This window comes from Falco naumanni, chromosome 3 (assembly GCF_017639655.2).
Source record: "Falco naumanni isolate bFalNau1 chromosome 3, bFalNau1.pat, whole genome shotgun sequence".
Lineage (NCBI taxonomy): Eukaryota > Metazoa > Chordata > Aves > Falconiformes > Falconidae > Falco > Falco naumanni.
The window spans coordinates 21,388,109-21,395,473 of NC_054056.1; the positions used below are offsets into that span (position 1 = coordinate 21,388,109).

Sequence of the window (7,365 nt, forward strand, 5' to 3'; positions counted from 1 at the left end):
AAAATTGGTAGCCTACTTCCTTGTAAAACATACACAAGGATCTATTAGTATAAAACACATATAAGTGCTGATATAACATGACATTCAAAGTGTGGGTATCAGCACTGTGAAAGGGGGAAGGAGGATCCCACTTAAAATATTTTCTTACATCATTTTAAAGGGAGCGCTCTTTAAAGTAGCAGACAAAAGTAAGCATCACTTAAATTCTAAAACTGCCAGTCTTATGCTGATGCCCAAAGTCTGGTTACTTGGCAAGCAGCACTTCAAGCTCATGTTCCCCTCTGAGAAACTGGGTTCTTTCTAATACATCATCCGCTCGACTGCTTTCAGACCTCTAATCAATCAAGAAATCCCATCACAATCATGTGATCGGCGGCTGCGGGCTGATATTCATGCATGGCAATTTATGACAAAAATCAATAATAAGTGTTTCCCTTTTACATGGTTTTTCAAAAATAGGACCAGAGTTTACAAAAGTATATTTTTCCTAAAGAATGGTTTCTAAATGAATAGCACCAACTTCAAAGCAAATGTTTCTGTGAGGGCTGTTACAACATTCGAGTTCCTACATGATCTTCAAGGCTACAGTGTGACCTAGGAGGCAGCCATAATGAGACACAGACAGTGAATAAAGCACTGATTTAATTATGTTGTTTGATATATGATGAGCTCATCCACTGGTGTTTATACTAATGTAGTGCTTGAAATGCTTTATCGACATGTGGGAAGGCACAGTCTCCAGCCTGAAGAGCTTACAGTCTCAAAGACAGAAACCAGATGAAGGGTGTTCTCTTCCTGCAGCTTATTGTAGGTTTGGAAGCTCTGCTTGTTTCCATCAGGTCTTAAATAGGCACTGAACGCTGGAGAGCAGGTTGCTGAGGGAGCACTCTAGGCTGGCTGGGCAAAAGCTCTACTGCATGGTTACGTGCGATCACTGAAGAGGATTTCCAGTACGGCAAGTCTATGTTCCTATGTACAATCAACAACAGAGATATGCAAACATTGGTGGGCTGGAGCTGTTTACATCTCCACCAAATTCCTTCAGTTTTGGAGATACCTTGTGCCCCAGCACGAGCTTTGACCCTCTGCTGTCTGCTGCTACAGAAAGGAGAGTCAGGAGACGGAGCCGGCACAGCCTGCCAGTTCCTCCACTAAAGTCGTCCATCAAGGTGGCTGTGTTGTAACCATCTCCTCCCAGAAAATTAAATCAAGGCTGAGAGTCTGGTTAAATATATATCTTCTTTTGCGCTCCCCGTTAGGACTGATTGAAAAATCAGTAACTTTTTCTGGTGTTAACGCCATGAAACCCTCCACGAGGAAGTGAGGTGTTCTGTATTCAGTGCACCATCTGCCAACCACGCAGCAAATAAGGCCATACAAAAAACGGTGAGAAACAAAACATCAACAACCTACCCACTCATTAAGCATTAGCCATGCAGTGCACTGAAAAATATGCAGGCCTTGTAGGAAAAAAAAAAATAATAGTACACAATCCTGTAATTAAAGGCAATCAAAATGAATATTTACCAAAGGGATGAACAAGTAGCTTTAATTGTAGAATTTTATAGCCTACAATTGCTTGGGTTTGCAACCTTGAAGTTCAGCCCTGTTCGGTAACCTGAAGTCCTAACTTCAGGCATTAGTTACCTCATTTTACAGGAGACCCAGAAAACACACGCAGCTGACACACTTTTACCCTTATAGGTATGCACACGTTCAAGGCCATTGCTCCATTGCTTTCACTGACGCCTATCACAGCAATCGGACATAAAAAAAGCAAAAAGACAGGTGAAAGAAGAGATACCCTAGCTCTATTTTGGTTTAAGGTAATTCTGGGACAGAGCCAGGGCTGCAGTACATCCTCTCTCTTATAGTGAGTTTTCTCAGTAACACTAGATTTTAAAGCCCCTATTAATAAAAAATAAAAAAATCCCAGGAGTCTTGCTAGCAAGGATAAAAGCTCAAAAGAGTATAAATCAAATGCATTATTAGTGGAGAAAATGTATATATACACACATGTACTCAGAAATCTTGATACTGGTACATGGAAGTTAACCAATGACCAAGCTTTTGCCTGGCAAAGCTGAAAAATCTCTGAAAGAAATTAACAGTAACGTGTTTTCATTTTCTTTTCAAACTCTGGTACAAATTCAGCTTTGTATGATCTCATGCCGGGATAGGAGCCAAAAGTTTCACTTGAAATCTTAGCAGTTATCAGATCTGGAAAACTTTTCAATCACTTAAGTTTGAGAAGCATTAAAAACAAAAAAAAAGGGGGTGGGGGTGGACCAGAGATAAAAGGCCATGGGCTTGAAACATTTATCACTTCATCATACTCTTCCATTTGATGCTAGGTCAGCATCTTTACAGATACAATGGAATGCTTGCTCTACCTATGTTTTGAGAGGTTTTGAAAAGAAATAAAATTAATGAATGTACAGGCTTAGAAACAGGCACAGAGCAACAAGGCCAGGCAACCCATATGGAAGACAAGCTCCTTAGCTAGCACATCCAGGAATGGAAATGTTCCTAGGCATAAAGGGAGGTTTCCAACACTTGCTTCCAGCAGTGGGAAGCTGCAAACACACAGCCAATATTGCTCTGGTGTCGGCCTCACAAGCACCAGCCCTGCCGTACGAGGGGACGGCAGCTGAGCAGCACGGACAGGGCAAGTGCGATGCTCCCTGAAAGGTCAGGATGGCCACAGCTGGACAAGCTCTACCCTCGCTGTGCCACAGTGCTTGGGAATCCCAAGCCTGCCCATACTGCAGCTCGGTCATCAGCATCTCCTTCTCACCGCTACCAGGTACCTGGGACAGCAGGACACGTTCACCAAGCCCTCAGACTGACCCAGACCAGGGTTGAAAAAAGAAAATGATGGGATGTCCAGGAAAACATAATGCCCTGCTGGAAGGAAATGTTACCAACATATTTAAGCAATTGCTAGAACAGGAAACAGCTCCACGTGACACCACATAGGGACTGCATGAGGACAGATGCATGTAACAAGTACTTTTCTTGCATAGGTTTGGCACCTCTAGACTCCTGATAAAAGAAATATAGCACAAACACTTTGCAAGCACAGTTGTAGCCAAAGGAAAAGATGGCACAAGGTAAAACCAAATACAACCAGCAGCACGGAGTGCTCTGTACCTTGCCAAGCTGATCATTGTTTTGAAAGACTATGCCAATTTATGAGCTATTAGGGCAGCTTCAGACCTGCTCTGGTTTCAGGCAGGAGCTTTATCTCACCGAGTGACAGCCCACCTACAGGACAAATGCTACTCATGCAGTCCTGAATCTTTAATACATTTACAACCATTTAAATCTTACCCTCAGCAGTGAATATGCAGGCCAGCATATAACTAGACTTCCTTATGACAGACTTCAAAGGTTTTAAACATTATTTTTTCTAAGCAAGCCAGTATATGAAAGATAGGAAAAAACAGACCACGTTTTTAGACAGCACCACAATACCCCTGGCTACGGGTTTGCAGGCTCATGGTTACTCAGTTGTGTGACCATAGGCAGTCCCCTCTTCGAAAAACAGAAAATATAGAATGTACTATCAAAATGTTTGTATTGTTTTCCCACACTAACATTAAAGCATTCTTTGAGCATGCAAGCAAATCTAGTGAGCTTATTCATTTCCTTGCTGAAGAAAGTTGATTTTTCCCTCCCTCAGATAAGAGCTGCCATTCACAGTATCCTGGTGAACAAAAATGAGAAAGCTGGAAACTGAATCTTACCACCGTGTCTTTCCTGATGCAGACTCCTGCTTTCCCATCAACTTCCAAAAATCCCCCTCAAAACACTTGTTTTCTCATTATTGTCTGCACAGTTTTCATCCCTTTGTTCTTTCCTCTTATTCAGAAAGGTCTAATTTTTTGGTTCCCCAACTTTGTCTTTACCTTTTTTCTCTGACCAGCTGCAGGGGAGACTCTCTCATACTTCCTCTCAAGTACAGCCCACCAAGAAACAACTCGGGGGGGGGGGGGGGGGGGGGGGGGGGGGAAGTTTGTTATACACAATTCAACAGAAATATTCCCACCCACTTCACTATTGCATCCTTTCATCCCACTCTTCGCTCTGGAGAAGCCACAAAAGTTACTACTCCCATTTGTTTCCCTCCTTCGGTCACTGCACTCCAGATGCTCTGACACAGCCCTGACACCCGCTGTGCCCTGCTGCTGCCCCTTGTCCCCCTCCAAGCCTCCACAGCTCACTGCAGCCCGCTCCACCTCGCTGCGTAGCTCCCCTTCCTCGCAGCACACACCTGCACCAGCTGCCGGTTTCTGCTTCAGGCAAAGCCTCAGACTTCCTCCCTGACACCTCCAACACAACCATGTCCTCCTCTTTCCTTCCTACATCCCCCCAGGCATCTCCTTTGGGCTGCAGGGTTCTAAGCAGTGTGGCAACATCTCGGTTCTGGCCCTCTGAAGATGGCAGAGTCCCATCCAGATTTTTTTTTTTTTTTTTTTTTTTTTTTTTTTTTTTTTTTTTTTTTTTTGTGTGGCTTTCCCCCCAGTATGCTTAAAAGGAAGACTCAGGAGGTCATTCCAAGCTGCCCTGGATGGTGCAGCTCTGCACCCTGTTTAAATAGACAACATGAATCTAAGCTACAAGTTTCAGCCCTACACATGGCTTAAATGGACAAAATTAATCTGTTACAAGGAGGTTTAAATCAATACCAAAAAATATTGCTGCTACTCTGCCAGCGTTACAGCTCACTTTTACTAGTGCTTAACTATTTCTTGTGTCACAGCATGGCACAAGAGCTGTCTGGTCAGCAATACCTGCAATCAAAAGCTTGTCCTATTATGCACTGCTCAGCATTGGTAACCACACAGGACCATATACACGCTCCTGATGGGTCTGTATAGATGCTGAAGTGAGACCGCCCTGCCAGAAGCCAGGGCTCCAACACCTTGTGTTTTTCCAACAAGAACTGCATCTACTTATTTTTGGTAGATGGTTCTAAGCACCATGGACCTTACTCACTGGTCAGTGCCTGAAGGCAGTATATGCTAGGTACTCCCAACGTTCGAAGAACCAAGAATGTTGAGATTTAATTTCCACATAAAACTCATGTGCCCTTGTCTAATGATGGACCTGTGTACCCACAGTAGGGTCTAAGAAAGATAACCTGAAGCCTCCTCCCATCTCTCCCTCACTGGGGTTGGCCCCTCGTTTCTCTCTTCCCCTGGAGGGCAGGGAAGCAGGGAGGGGGGGAGGCAGGGAGAGACCCACACTGGGTTTGCAGCTGCTGGAACGAACTCACACATCCCCTCGGCTCTCACAGGTGCAGATGGGCCCACGTGGTGCTGGTGCTGACCTGCCCCTTTCACTAACAAATACCTGGCAGGGGACCTAATACAGCTCCACCTCGAGCTCTTTTTCAGTGGCAGCCGTACTCAGAACTGCTTCAAGGAAGGCTAAATTAATTGTGTCATTTCGGACTTCTTTGACATTGGGCAAAAAAGCTTCTAAATATAAAACGTTCTACATGGGAAAGAGTTGCAGGGGGAGAATGGGATTTACAGAAAACTCACTCCACTTTACGGAAACCCTCTTATGGTTGAACAGGAACAAAAAACTCTGAAGGCTGATGTTTGTAATTAAGAGGTGTATCTGTAGTACCTGCAATTCCTCCCATTCTTGCATACAGCCTTCTGAATCATATCTTCCTGTTTTGACTAAAGACTTTCTGAAGCAAGGACCGAGTTAATTACAAGTGATCCGATAATTCACTCACCTCTCTTTCCTGGAGCAGAAAGGAGGGGAGTTCAGTATCCTCCATGTAAATCCTTCAATCCCTTTCACACTCCTACTTCAGGAGTGTCAAACTACGTACTGCCCTGCGACTCAAGCCTGAAATAAAGAAAATAATAGGACAGGAGCGCTTAGTAACTTTATGTAATGCACTGATAAAAAATAAAACTATAATAATAGGTCTTTTAAAACAATTCATTCATACTATATTATGTCTCGCAGACACTCATAGATACTGCTTTAATTCAGGGTCAAATGACCGTTAAGATGACAGAAAACAACGCTTTTATACAGCATCCTGGTCCTACATTCCGGAATTTCTCCTGTTCGGTTACAATAAATCCCAGTTAGGCACCATGAGCTCTTCAGTGACTGGAAGAAATCCAAAATTTCTGTCAGGATGTCTCCTGACTAAAAAACTTTCTACAGTGGAAACACAACCTGGTGTGCGCTTCTAGAAACACAGCCATGAGAAACAACATTTATTCAACTTCGATGCTGCAAAAAGGAAGGCAAATTGTGTCAACAGAAGGCAAAGCCACCCTTGGCAGTATATTTCGTTGTTCCTTTGTCAATTGCAGTTTTAACAGCCAAAAGGCAAAACCCAGACTTAAGCCTTGTTAAGCACAAAAAAAAAAAAAAAAAAAAAAAAGAAAAGAAAAGAAAAGAAAAGAAAAGAAAAGAAAAGAAAAAGAGATCCAACACAGTAGCTAAGATTAAGTACAGAAAGCTTCATATACACACATCAGGCATGCAAGTCTATTCTCATGAAAATATGTTCTCATGCCATTTCTTATTCCTATGTTTATAATTTTTATGTAGTGTTACTATAAATACCAGTTCTCGATCATACTGTGTGCATTTGTGTGCGCATGTATACGCATGCATGCACATGTGTGTAGCAGGCCCTTCTGTAACCTTGCAAGAAAATCAACATAAGCAGGCATTCCAGCCTGAAACCACGGAGTTTTAAAGTACACGTCTGTAACACTGAACGTCCAGCACGAACTAAAGACACCGAGGCCTGGCAGATCTGTGGCATCCAGAGATTCTACCCTGTGATTCTTCCAACACTCAGAAAGTCAAATAAAAGCTCGCTCCTGCAAAACATTCTGAAAATCCCAAGGGGGATAAAAGGAAAGACATTTTGTCTGCAATCAACTTTTGTTATATCTAAGAATAAGTGCACCTCTGCTTTTTTTGATAGTATGAATAAAACACATTGAAGTTGATCAAAGTCAAGGAAAGTTCAAGTCTTAGCCACCTAGATAGTACAATCCTTGTCCAAATTAAAAGCCTAAGAGTTAAAATAACGGAAGTTACAAGCTTTCATATAAGAAAAGAAAAAGGGGGTGGGTGGGTAGTGTGTGTGATTAACACCCAGGTTTGGATTAAGGCTTCGCAGTAAAGCAGCCAGTAATTGCCAGCTCATATGGAAAGGTTCTACAGCCCATGCTAAAGCACTCTCTCAAGAGCACAGGCACAGCATTGTGACCACTGTGGTATATCAGGAAGATCCCACACTACAGATCCACACGCAGCGCCGTAAGGGTTACAGCTGAGGTCACTGGTTTGACAATCCAGCAGTTTTCA

At 43.1% G+C, this 7,365-nt stretch overlaps 1 long non-coding RNA gene across 2 annotated transcripts in view; it reads right to left on the reverse strand.

Annotated features, from left to right (window-relative positions):
* Positions 1 to 3,985, reverse strand: part of LOC121085548 — a 132,011-nt gene extending 128,026 nt beyond the window's left edge. Inside the window, exon 1 of one of the 2 annotated variants that reach the window (XR_005827103.1) lies at positions 3,750 to 3,979. This is a non-coding gene — a long non-coding RNA (uncharacterized LOC121085548). Of the gene's footprint in view, positions 1 to 3,749 lie in introns of both variants that reach the window. The other variant, XR_005827102.1, reaches the window with a different exon arrangement.
* Between the last annotated feature and the right edge of the window lie 3,380 nt (positions 3,986 to 7,365).